This window comes from Acanthaster planci, linkage group LG17, assembly GCF_054643075.1.
Source record: "Acanthaster planci isolate LZ-2023a linkage group LG17, COTS_SCS, whole genome shotgun sequence".
Taxonomy (NCBI): domain Eukaryota; kingdom Metazoa; phylum Echinodermata; class Asteroidea; order Valvatida; family Acanthasteridae; genus Acanthaster; species Acanthaster planci.
Genome location: NC_141793.1, coordinates 11,289,885 through 11,302,152, shown reverse-complemented (window position 1 = coordinate 11,302,152; position 12,268 = coordinate 11,289,885). Strand labels below are relative to the sequence as shown.

The 12,268-nt window shown below is 47.1% G+C and overlaps 1 long non-coding RNA gene across 2 annotated transcripts; it reads right to left on the bottom strand.

Moving 5' to 3' along the window:
- Nucleotides 1-318: 318 nt before the first annotated feature.
- On the bottom strand, nt 319-8,656 carry LOC147796356 (uncharacterized). Of its 2 annotated transcripts, XR_015428160.1 has the most exons (3): nt 8,284-8,656; nt 4,715-6,233; nt 319-4,382 (listed from the first exon to the last, which is right to left on the bottom strand). It is a non-coding gene; the product is annotated as an uncharacterized LOC147796356 (long non-coding RNA). The 2 variants fall into 2 exon arrangements; XR_015428161.1 differs by lacking the exons at nt 319-4,382; nt 4,715-6,233 and adding an exon at nt 6,268-7,699.
- Between the last annotated feature and the right edge of the window lie 3,612 nt (nt 8,657-12,268).

Below are 12,268 nucleotides of genomic sequence, written 5' to 3'. Positions count from 1 at the left end.
ATTATGCAGTAGCCTTTTTCGAGCAGTGGAAATTTGTTTATTTCCTCTCTTCCTGTAAAACAAGTCAATAATATTCCGGCAACCGGGGTTTTCACAAGAATGCGACACATAATTGTGACGCCAGTGTTGAACTAAAGGTCATCCTGATGGTCATTAGCTTAAAAAGGTTTTAAAAGCCAGATTCACAAACTTAAAAATCTGGTTTGCTGTGATTTTATTCTGTTATAGCGATTTATTGCGTAACCGAAAGTCAGTCGTTATTCGAATAGTGTAGAATTAAGTAGGGTTTATGATATGCCAAGGATATACTGGCTACCTATGACAATGTTACATAAAATGGCTCTATATCACCTGAAAAAACCCTTCTACTTTTGGCTTTATCATGTGTGTCATTACAAACGTCCACTGAAAATACATATGTGGGTATACCTTCAGGAAAACCCCTACAAGAAATATTTTCAACAGTTTATATACTGCACTCAATGTTGGCAATGCGCGATGCGGCGTCTCCACGTGAGACTACGGCATGCACAAGTATCGAACACTGGCTACGGCTCTCCACCGTCTTTTTTTGCCTCTTTTGATCAAAATTCGAAGCCGTAGTCGCAGGAGACAGGACCGGATAATGGCTACCCCTGTCATATGCGCCGCCCTACACAATCCCATTATTGATACACAGGCAGTGCTGGGTGAACAAAGTTACGCAAATGATAAATAACACCCCACAATTCCTCCGTGAAACAGTTCCTCTACTTGACTTAGAGGGTGAACTTCAGTACTACGTGTCCGACAAATTGTCCAGTCGCAGGAACGCCAAGCGTGCGTCAGTTCATGATGGCGTTCATCCTTTTAAGAGAACGACAACATCGGTGTCGTTGGTTTAGACACGTGTAATATTTCACCAATTCCGGAGAGACTCATCCTGTATATTTGTTCGTTGTATTGCAATCTGACCGCCCTTAGAAGCTAATGGAGTAGTCCTCATTAGGTATTCAAAGTTCGAATAACTCCGCCCTTTTCACAGTTGAAGAGTGGCTTTCTATGTGTGCCCCTCGCTCAAGTACTGGGTTGTCTTTCGGGGTTTTTTTATGTGTGTGTGTGGCAATCTGATCACATCATTCGTATACACGTCCGTATAGTTTATAGTGCTTACTGTTGGTTTACGGCGTCTTTGATCAGAAGTAAATATGTTTTCCCGTCGTCTACGACTTTCCACGGCTCCAGCTACGGTCTCCAGGTCCCCTGATGAACCTCCATCGTCTATGGATATTTTAGCTTTTGCTACGAGAGAGATTAGCGAAGGGAAGGACGTAGCGGTCAGGAAAGGGTGAAGGGTCGTCATGCCCGAACCCCATGGCTGACTGTCATCCCTCAGCATCGTTATGGGCTGATGGAAGTTCAGGTGGAGGCTCCATTCAAGGTCTGAAGTGACTTCATCCACGAGGCATCCCAACCGACACTACTTAAACAAGCTGCCGTTTCTGTCCAAGCCAGGTCGGAGCATACACCACCGGCACCGCCAATCGGCACCAGCAACTCCCAGGGCCCGTTCGGGCCTGTAGCTGCATGCTGCAAACCCGGCCGGTTATGCTTCAGCCTGGTTACAGCCACAAACAATTTTCAGCCCGGCCACGCACTGGAAACCCAGCTTCTGGGGCAATCCTGATCAGTTGCCCATAGCTGCAAACCCGGGACCTAGACCACCATGATGCTCAATACAGCCCATGGGGTTTGCCTCCCCAGTGGTTGCCGGCAATGATACCACCGGCGAATCTGCGATTGTCCGGTACTGCCCCGACAACTTCACCCACCACAACTGGTTTACCGGTGTAGTCTTCATCCATCGCCACCGGCACAACTCGCACAGAGTCCGCTGTTTCCACCTGTCAGCGACACCGATGAAAACAACTCAGAATCTTCCGGTGCTAGAAGTTCAGCAATTTCCCTTCCAGCTGCGAGAAAGATACTACGCAATCCTCACAAAAAAGACAAGGGTAACCCCATTTCGGATGAGGTTTCACTGATGATACCGGTATTACAAAAACTGACTCAACTAAATTCTTAGGACTATACATAGATCACCACTTATACCGGGAATAAACAATTCAGTTATATCTCCATAAATACATACAGAAATAGGGGCATTATCTCAAAATTAAAAGCAATCTCCCCCCCAAAAAAAATTTAATGACTTTCTATGATACTCTTATCTTACCGTATACATTTCATATGGCATTCTTGCTTGGGGCAACAGTAGCATTAGTCATCTTATCGAGTCCTTAAATTACAGAAAAAATCCATTCGGATTCTTAACAGTGTTTCGATTGTTGCAAATTGAAACTTAAAAATATTTATTTTCTACAGCTAAGGTCCTCCATATTTCAACTCAACAACAAATTAATTAAATCTATTTGTTCATTATTCATGAAAAATGAAGAAATCCATTATCACTTCACAAGGCAAAGCCATGAACTTCATCGATCAAATGCACGAACTACAATATCTAGAGCCTATAGCTATGGAGTTCAGTGGACACATCCTTGAATAATATTGTCAGTCTTTCTGTCTTCAAGCGTAAGTACAAAAATAAATGGTTGAATAATAATCTCGTAAATAACTAAGTTTTGTGTTTTTTCCACGGGGGTACAGCTCAATATCAACGATCATACATGTCTGTGTATATAGTACTTCCTACTCAACTTTCGTTACATGGATAACTGTATTTTCTTACCTGTGGGTGTATTCGTATACATATATGTATCCGTGTAATTGGGGGTCTCTACTACTAAAAAGCTATGCTGTTCAGAGGCATAGCACTGTATTATTACTATGAGCAGTTTCATATGGAAACTAAAGTGAAAGTGAAGTGAAGTCTCACATGGAGACGCTGCACCGCCTGTTGCCAACATAGAGAGCAACGTAAATCGTTGAAAATAATTCCTGTTGGGGTTTTCCTGAAGATATACCCCACATGTACATTTGCAATGGACTTCAGTAATGACACACATGATCAACCCAAAAGTAGAAGAGTTTCGTAAGTGATATAGAGCCATTTTATGCAACATCGTTATTGCAAGCCAGTATCGATCCTTGAAATATAATTTTTTTATCGACCCCCTTTAACCATACTTAATTCTACACTATTCGAATATCAACTGGACTTTCGGTTTCGCAGTAAATCACTGTGACAGAATAAAATCACAGCGAACCAGATTTTTAAGTTGGTGAATCTGGCTTGAAGAACCTTTCTAAGCTAATGATCGTCAGGATGACCTTTAGTTCAACGCTGGCGTCATGATTATGCATTCATCATTGAATAACGGAAGAATTCCATCACACGTCTCGTTTCCATCACATAAGTTCACTGGCGTTCCAGTGTACGACCCGGAACAATAAGCAAAACCATGTTGTGGAACGGAACATACGTGACTCAAGTCAAACATGTCATTCGTGCGACAACATACGTGTCGAAACTACCTAATTCTATAATTGTTCATTATTTATAAAAAATGAAGAAATCCATCATCACTTTACAAGGCAAAGCCATGAACTTTATCGATCCTATGCGCGAACCGTGCAATATCTAGAGCAACTGTGAAACATGAGGGGCCTAAGCTATGGAGTTCAGAGGACATATCCTTGAAAAAGATCGCTAGTCTTTCTGTCTTCAGGCGTATAGTGCTCTGTATAGTGCTTCCTACTCAATTTTCGTTACATGGATAACTGTGTTTTGTTACTTGTGAGATATATTTCATATTTGAATAAGTATAACTGGGGTCTTTACTCCAAAAGCTATGTTTCTAGGGGCCTCCATACGTACAGTATAGCACTGTATTATTACTATGAAATGTTTTCACATGGAAAAGTGAAAGTGAAGTCTCACATGGAGACGCCGCGCCGCGTGTTGCCAACATATAGAGCAACATAAATCGTTGAAAATAATTCTTTTTGGGGTTTATCTGAAGATAAAGATCTGGACCGAAAAGGTCACACTTCGATGTTTGTGCATGTATGCTTCCTACAGCAACATACACACCGTTTTCGTGTTGTAGTGGAATCATTGGAGTAGTTCATATCACCACAAACGTCGCGCAGGAAGGGCACACGCGCGAGGCAATCTGCTTCGGTTGTAGACTGACTTCTGCATGCCGACAAGATGGCGGTCATCAGGTTCACAAACTGACCCGGTTGGTGAAGGTGGTGTTGATGGTTGCCCTACTCTGTTACCTTTCCATCGTGCTGGTCGGCATAGCGGCGAAGAATGCAGAAGCCCACCTTCCCCAGGACCGTCAACAATGGCGATTTCCCTGCTACCGGTCGTCCCGCCGCCCTCGCGGGTCTGAAACACACGGACAGCCGCTCGACGAGCTCGGGGAACCAGACTGAAGAACAGAAGATGATAAACTCATTAGGTATTCAAAGTTCGAAGAATGGCGCCTCTTTTAAAGTTAAAGAATGCCGAAAAATGTGCCTGTCGCTCAAGTGCTGTCGGCTGGGTTTTCTTTTTGAAGTTTAATGAGCAATGTTGACTGGCGGCGGTGACCTGCGACCCACTTTAGAGGGTTAAAAATGCCTGCAGAAATGCACTGACAAAAATTTAAAAAGGGGAGGGAGACTGTGTCTCTCGCCATTGTCTTATAAACACCAATTATATTGCAGGTAAGTACTTTACATAATTGAGAAATTATACTCCACCAATCCTGGAGAGACTCACCCTGTACACTTCAAAGCTGGTCGTCAAGGTTCCGACCCCAGAACTGCTGCTGTTGGTAAAGGTTGTCACAGATGACCAGTCTGCCGTTTTCGTGATGTCTTGAGCTGTCACCCCAGCATTTGCAGCTGCTGAGGTGGATGCAGCCATGGTTGATGGGTTTTTAACATGAAGCATCAATGCCTACCTCTTTGAGAACAGATCTCAACCATCTGGCCACTGTGGACGGGACTACCGGATGGTAAGGTTTGGAATATGACAGTTTTTTGCCCAGCCCGAAGCGTGTATTACAACACTGTATACTCAGTGTTTGCCCCCGAAGGATTGTGAAAAAGCCCACAAGCGTGCTCGGGTGGACTCGAACCCCCAACAAGTCCAATCCCTATTCACACTCGACTTCAGCCTATTGTCACTTAAAACATCCCCCTGGATGTCTGAAAAGAATTCCTGGGATACCAGTATAACAATAACCATCACAAAGGTGGGGGGGGGGCTCTCTGTCCCATACTTGCTTCGTATGCCTGGTACCACAGAGGAAGGACACAGAGGGAGTAACATCTGGCCATAGCCTGGTATGTCCATAGCCAGAGCGCAGCGAACGCTTGCTACGCGCCATCTGTTCCACAACCACGTGACCCCGTTGTACGCTGTGATTGCCGCCGCAATTTGTCGATGGTAATCTGCATCCGTAAAACTTCGCGTACTGAGGTAAAGGAAATTGAATATTCGTGCCTTTGTTGGTGCTTGGTATGATGTCATGACAACATCAAGTTTAATGTTTGCGCAGTTCCTTGCATTACGTTGTACGTGTGCCCTAAATCTATGTGCAGTCATTGCCCTTAATGAACTCATTCTTCTGGAGTTATTTTGGGAATAAATAGACCGGTTGGTTACAAGATTTTGTGTTTTGTTTGAATTATTTTTATATGGCATTTGTACAAAAGCGTGTTTTATGAGATTTCACGATCACTCCCGGTGATGAAACAGCGCATTTCGTTTCTAATGAACTAAGCTTTCCAGTAGTAGTTAACATTTTGTTGGCCAGTCTTAGCAAATTTCTTACCAAGTCTTTGAACACTGCTGTATAGAGGGATCCCAATCCGATGCTTTTAGTGTCGATCTGCGCACTTCCGCGTTTGAAAACGAGGCTGTATGTGTCAGCTTCAATTCTTAATACGATCAGACGATTGGAAGTAAGGAGTTAAGACACAAAATACATGAAGGTATGTTAAATTCAGACTTTTCAGGCTCCAAATTTTTGTGGAAGAGCCTTCCAGGATGACTCGACGCATGAAATCAAAGGAAAAAACAATGACAATTTACCGCGAACTGACGTACCTGCTATGGCCGTGTATCTTGTGCAGTGGGCGTGGTTTAAACTGAAGTGGTATCACACTTACGAACCGGATACTGCATGTACTGTGTGGACTCAGCGGGCGGGTGGGCGCGCGCGACGAAGTTCAACACAGAGAGCCTCGGTTTCGATGCGGATATGCGCAGACGGGGCTAATGTGAAATCCATCTATTGGACGGAGGAGAATAAAATCACAAAATTTGCATAGATAATGAACAGTGCATCAAAAATTTAAAGTTTATTTACGATGGCAAAAGTAGGTCCGGTATCAGGAATTTTTCTCTCTCTGTTTCCTGGTCACTTCGATAATTTGTATACAATTTCAAGCACAAAACTACAAGTATTACCAGGATATTACAGGCCCCGTTTGTCCGGCTAAGTTGCAGGCAGTAATCAGGCATTTTTGGAATGTTCTATTATTTGTCTGACTCGGGGGGCGACCATCATTAAACCCTCTGAAGTGCAACTCCTTCGGTGTCCTTCCTCTTCGCTGGTACAGTGCGGCGCCAGGACCAGTCCGGGGGGATTAGCTACTGTGTTAACTTGCTCTTTTCCTCACCGTCGGGGATGCTTTCATCCTTCAAGAGCTGGCGTGCTAGGCGTCGCGAATTCTCAAAATCTAATTCACCAGAAAGAACAGGTGTCTTCCCAGAAAACAACCCGAGACGGCGATGGGATCTACTGGCAACCTTGTCCATATGCAGCAAGGTATGAGACGGAGAGAACCCCCCCCCCGCTTTGTGTTGGTCATTGTCTCGCAGGAATCTGGGGAATTCCTTTCAGACATCTTGGGGGGGGATGTGTTAAGTAACAATAGTCTGGAATGTGTATAGGGATTGGACATGTTGGGGGTACCCCTCGGTCTCATTTCTTGCTGGGTATAACCTTGTCAATGACATGGACGACGCTGGGCTTGGGGCCAACACTTTCTTCCTTAGTATCGTTTATCGGTTGAAAAGAACCATTGTGCCCGGAAGTGCTCAATCTGGTAGCGACGCGACCGTAACGCATGCATCCCATTGTCGTTTGTGAACCAGCTAAGTGCTAGTTCCGACCAAATGAAAGGAGCCTCCGTAACTGGGAAAATTGCGCCCTCTCTTGGTCCAGCTCATGGCTCATAACTGAAGTACTCCATTACGGGTCATTTGCGGTGGCCCCCTCCGATGGCTGGAGCCACTGTACCGTGACAGCCCCTCAGTAAAAAGCCCAGCAAAATGCCTTCAGGCATTAAAGGGGACCATCGGGGGGATGATTTTGGAACGTTGCTGAATTTGTACACAGCGCTACGGGGGTTTCACTATCGTGTAGTTAGCAGTGCGAGAGATGGGCCCAAATATCGAAATAAAGCATTATGTGCACGTAGCATTATAAACTTAACACATGAATCCCCTTCGCGGAACAAAAGAGGGCGTGCTTTTCTTGGTACTGTGGCGAAACAGCCTGTGGACTGACGCAAGTTTAGTAATACATGTCTGGTTCCCTGACGCGCGGCGCATCCATTGGCGCGTAGTCAGTAATTTGGTAGTTAGTTCGTCTCCAGACGTCGTGGTAGAAGCATCGCAGTGAAGATAGAGCGAAACGCTAATTCAGCCTCACACACAGCTGGCGGGTTGTGCAGCGCGGTGTTCGGCGATCTGTCGAGGGCAGCGAGCGGTGAGACCTCAGAATATTTGTCAGCAAGCTATCACTTATAATAAGTGGGATTGAGTGTCAGTTTGGTGGCTGTAGGTTGAGCAAGAGTGGTGTGAGACGCTTAGGCCTGTGTGGCTTGTGCAACAGTGTTCTCACTACGTGGGATTGGGTTGCTGGAAGCCTGTCGGCCTGGTCGCATGTGGTCACACTGAGGTTCACTTGGAGCTCCGTAACCTAAGCCGAAGCTTGCATGTCTTGGGGTTCGCTACGAGGTTACTCCTATGTTTATTGGGCTAGTGTGTGCAGTTGCATGACATTGTTACTGTTGATCATACTAGGTGCCACAGTGAGGGTTATTGTCGCTGTGGGTTACTTGTGGTAATACACGAGGGTTATTACACAGTCTTTATGCTTATGTTCCATGATCACTTGCATAAATGGATTGCTGTGTTGAGGTTTATTAGTCACAGACCTGGATGCACAGTTGAAGCTTATACATGTACTGTGAGGTTGAATTGGGTCGATAAAGCAGTTGTTGTTGTTGCTCTCTAAGACACTATGTGTACTGAGGTTTATTGAGATTTACCTGACTTGGTAGATTGGTAGCCACGTTGATTGTCATTCCTTTAGAGTTGGTATATTTCCAACAAACGGACAGGCCTAAAGTCTTCCGTTCGTGACATAATCCCCCCTCGTGTGTACATAGCCGCTCATGTGCATGTGAGGTTTATTAAATAATTTTGTGGGATTGCCCCGCCCGCTGTTGGTGGGTACTTCGGTGTTCGTCGACCGGCGGGCGACGGCGAGTGTCGCCGCCACAAATGGTGTCAGAAGTGGGATCCTTTAGGACTGCTTTTGACGTGGGGGGAACAACAACTTGTGTTCTGGTTGTTGAGGTTTACCAATAACCCTCAGTGAGGTGTTGTGGTTTGTTGTTGTGCTGTTGGTGTAGCACAGTACTGGTGTGAGGTTTATCACCAGTGACAATTTGAGACGTCACGATGAGTGACAGTTTCAAGGGTAGTGTTGGGGCTGCAGGTGAGGCTGACTTACAGGGCGTCAAGGCTGTCAGGTCCCTTGAGTCAGAGAATCAAATGCTGCAGTGGGAAGTCCAACAGTTGAAAGCTGAACTTCAGCGGAGTTTCCAAAGGGGAAAGGTTTCGAGCACGCCTGTTGAAAAGAGTCGTGCTCGACGTGAGGTTGATTCGGAGATAGAGTTCAGGTTGCCCGATGAAACTTCAGGATATGCCTCATTGGAGGTGGGTCAGTCTTCGAGACTGGGTGTGGCAACTGGTGATGCGCCTGGGAAGGGTTTAGATAAGCCTGTTAAGGCGCGCACTAGTGCCAGTACACCTCAGGAGAAATCTGGGGTCAGGTCAACAAGTGGTGATTTGGGACTAAGTCCAATCACAAACCCATTCCTAGGGGATGTTGACAGCGGTAGGCGTAAGCTGCACGCCGATTTGATGAGTTTTGTGACAAGTCCGCCATCGAGGTGTACTGACAACCTCACAGAGCGTTGCAGTAACACCGGACAGGTTCCTTGGGCACTTAAGAAGGAACCGAGAGTGGTTGGCGAGGTTGACTGTCAAGGCACGGGGATTGGGAATTCCCGTCGCCCGAACATTGTACCAGACAGGTATGATGGGAAGGTTGTTTGGAATGAGTATTTCAGGCATTTTGAATCATGTCGTGTGGTGAATGGCTGGAGTGACCAGCAGGCCGCACAGTATTTGTCTGCAAGCCTGCAAGGGAGTGCACTGAGGTTGATTGTCGATAGTGCACCGGTAGAGAAAGGGCACACGTACCGTGAGCTGGTGAAGCTACTTGAGCGGAGGTTTGGTCATTGTCGTCAGGCAGAGAACTTTCTGGTAGATCTGCGTCACCGTAGGCAGGGACCAAAGGAGACTCTTCGTGAGTTAGGTCAGACTATTAGGGAATTGGCGGCGAAGGCCTATCCTGAGATACAGGAGGAGGCCAGGGATAGGCTTGCCAAGAATCATTTTGTGGATGCAGTGGAGAGTCAGACCGTCCGGGAGGGTATTCACCGTGCCCGCCCGAAAAGTCTAGACGAGGCTGTAAGGGCAGCGGTAGAAACCGAGAATTTTGAGAAAGTCGAGGAGCAGAGGAGGCAAGATCGCAAACCTACAAAGTTTGCTAGGGCTCTCGACCGTGGTTCAGAGGAGAGACTGGAAGAAATGGGACATGCCATTGAAAAACGGGTTTGTTCCATGGTTGAATCTCTGTTTTCGGAGTGGGCGAAACAGAAGCGTAGTGGAGATACTGAGGGCGATATTCCTCAGGAAAGAGTGCCTAAGGCTTCTAAAAAGGAGAAAGGCGAACCCAAGTGTTTCAATTGTGGTGAAACGGGTCATTTCCGGCGGGCCTGCAAGGAGCCCAGAAGGAAACAAGGTTCCAAGCAGGGAAACGCCGTCCAGCCGACCGGCGGGCCCGCGGGCAGGCTGGGAAGTTCACAGGGCCCACAAAGGGTGAAGGCTTTAGGGAATCCAAGGGTAGAATTGGAGACCCAGTAGCAGTTCCCTACCCCATGACTGGGGAGAAGGCGAAGTATGGTTTGTTTGTCGATGGGGTGATACGGAATACCGAGTGTAGGTTCCTCATAGACACAGGGTCGTCAGACACTGTTGTGAGTAGTTCGGTGTATCACAGGATTTCAAGGGAACAGAGGCCAACTTTGCAAACCGAGAGTTTGAAAATTGAGCAGGTAGACGGCAGCCCGTTGGCAGCGGTGGGTGCTGCCTGGGTGGAGATACAGATTGGAAAATCTGTGGCTGCTGTGAAGGTGATTTTTGCTGACATGCCATATTCAGGAATTTTGGGTATGAATTTCCTGTTGTCTACGGGTGCAAGTTTGGATCTACAGACTCTGCAACTGAGGTTGAATGGTGAGCAAATTCAGTGCACTACTAGTTCTGGTGAGCCGTTTGTGGGGAGGGTGGTTGTCACTGAGACGAAAGTGATTCCCTCTGGCCATGAGGCTGTAGTGCCAGGTGCCATTCGTAGGTTGTGTGAGGTTGTTCCGGGGCCAGTGCTCATTGAACCTGTAGAGGGTGGTGGTGAGTTGGCACAGCGAGGTTTAATTCTTGCGAGGTCGTTGGTTGAGAGTGATCAGGAGGTACTGCCGCTGCGAGTGCTTAACCCTAACAGGGAGAAGCGAGTTGTGCGGCAAGGTACCACTATAGGAATTGTCTCTCAGGTGGAGATTGACCAAGGTCAGAGCACCCCTTCTGGAGGAAGGGAGGCCGATCAGGAACTTCCGGAGCATCTTCAGGACTTGTTCGAAAGAAGTGTGAAGTTTCTGAGGGAGGAAGACCATCATATGGTAGAAAGATGTCTTTCTGATTATCAAGATGTGTTTTCTCGGGACGATCGAGATATTGGTCGGACAGATGTTGTGAAGCACAGCATCAACACGAATGATGCAAAGCCAGTCAAAGAACGACTGAGGCGGTACCCGAAGGGGGACCAAGAAGAGATCATGAGGCAGGTGAGAGACCTGGAGGGCAGAGGTTTGATTGAGCCATCGGACAGCCCGTGGGCTGCCAATGTTGTCTTGGTTAGGAAGAAGGATGGGGCGAGGAGGCTGTGTGTCGACTACAGGGGTTTGAATGCACGAACCATAAAAGATGCATACCCGGTCCCTCGCATAGATGAGACATTGGACGAGTTGGGCGGCTCTCGGTGGTTTTCAACACTCGATTTGGCCTCCGGCTATTGGCAGGTTGCCCTTGACGAGGACGCCAGCCAGAAGTCAAGCTTTGTTGTGCGCAACGGGTTGTATAGGTGGAAGTGTATGCCATTTGGCCTATGCAACGCCCCGGCGACTTTTGAGAGGCTAATGGACAAGGTGATTGCAGGTCTCCAATGGGAGATTCTCTTGATCTATCTTGATGATGTAATTGTCTTCGGGAAGACCGTGGAAGAAGAGATACGGCGTCTCAGGGTGGTGTTCGAGCGGCTGCGCAAAGCTGGACTTAAATTGAAGCCCAGTAAGTGCAGTCTGTTCCAGCGGTCTGTGAAGTACCTCGGCCATATTGTGTCTGCCGAAGGGGTGGCGACCGATCCTGAGAAGGTATCAGCGGTGGCTGATTGGCCGGTTCCAAAGTGTGTCAAGGAAGTAAGGAGCTTTATAGGGCTCGCTTCCTATTACCGGAAGTTCATTCAGGGGTTCGCGGAGATTGCATCTCCGTTGCATGAACTGACGAGTAAGTCACGTGAGTTCCTGTGGACGGATAAATGCCAACGTGCATTTGAAGAGTTGAAACAGCGACTGCAGTCGAGCCCGATTCTGGCTTATCCGTTGGCGATTGGTGACTACGTCTTGGATACAGATGCGAGTGGTGATGGGATAGGGGCAGTGCTATCCCAGGTCCAAGATGGAGAGGAGAAAGTGGTGGCCTATGCCAGTCGCAAGCTGAGCAAGGCTGAGAGAAACTACTGTGTGACCAGGCGAGAATTATTGGCTGTAGTAGTTTATCTCAAACACTTCAGACAGTATCTGTACGGCCGTAAGATTACAGTGAGGACGGATCATGCAGCTCTGAGGTGGT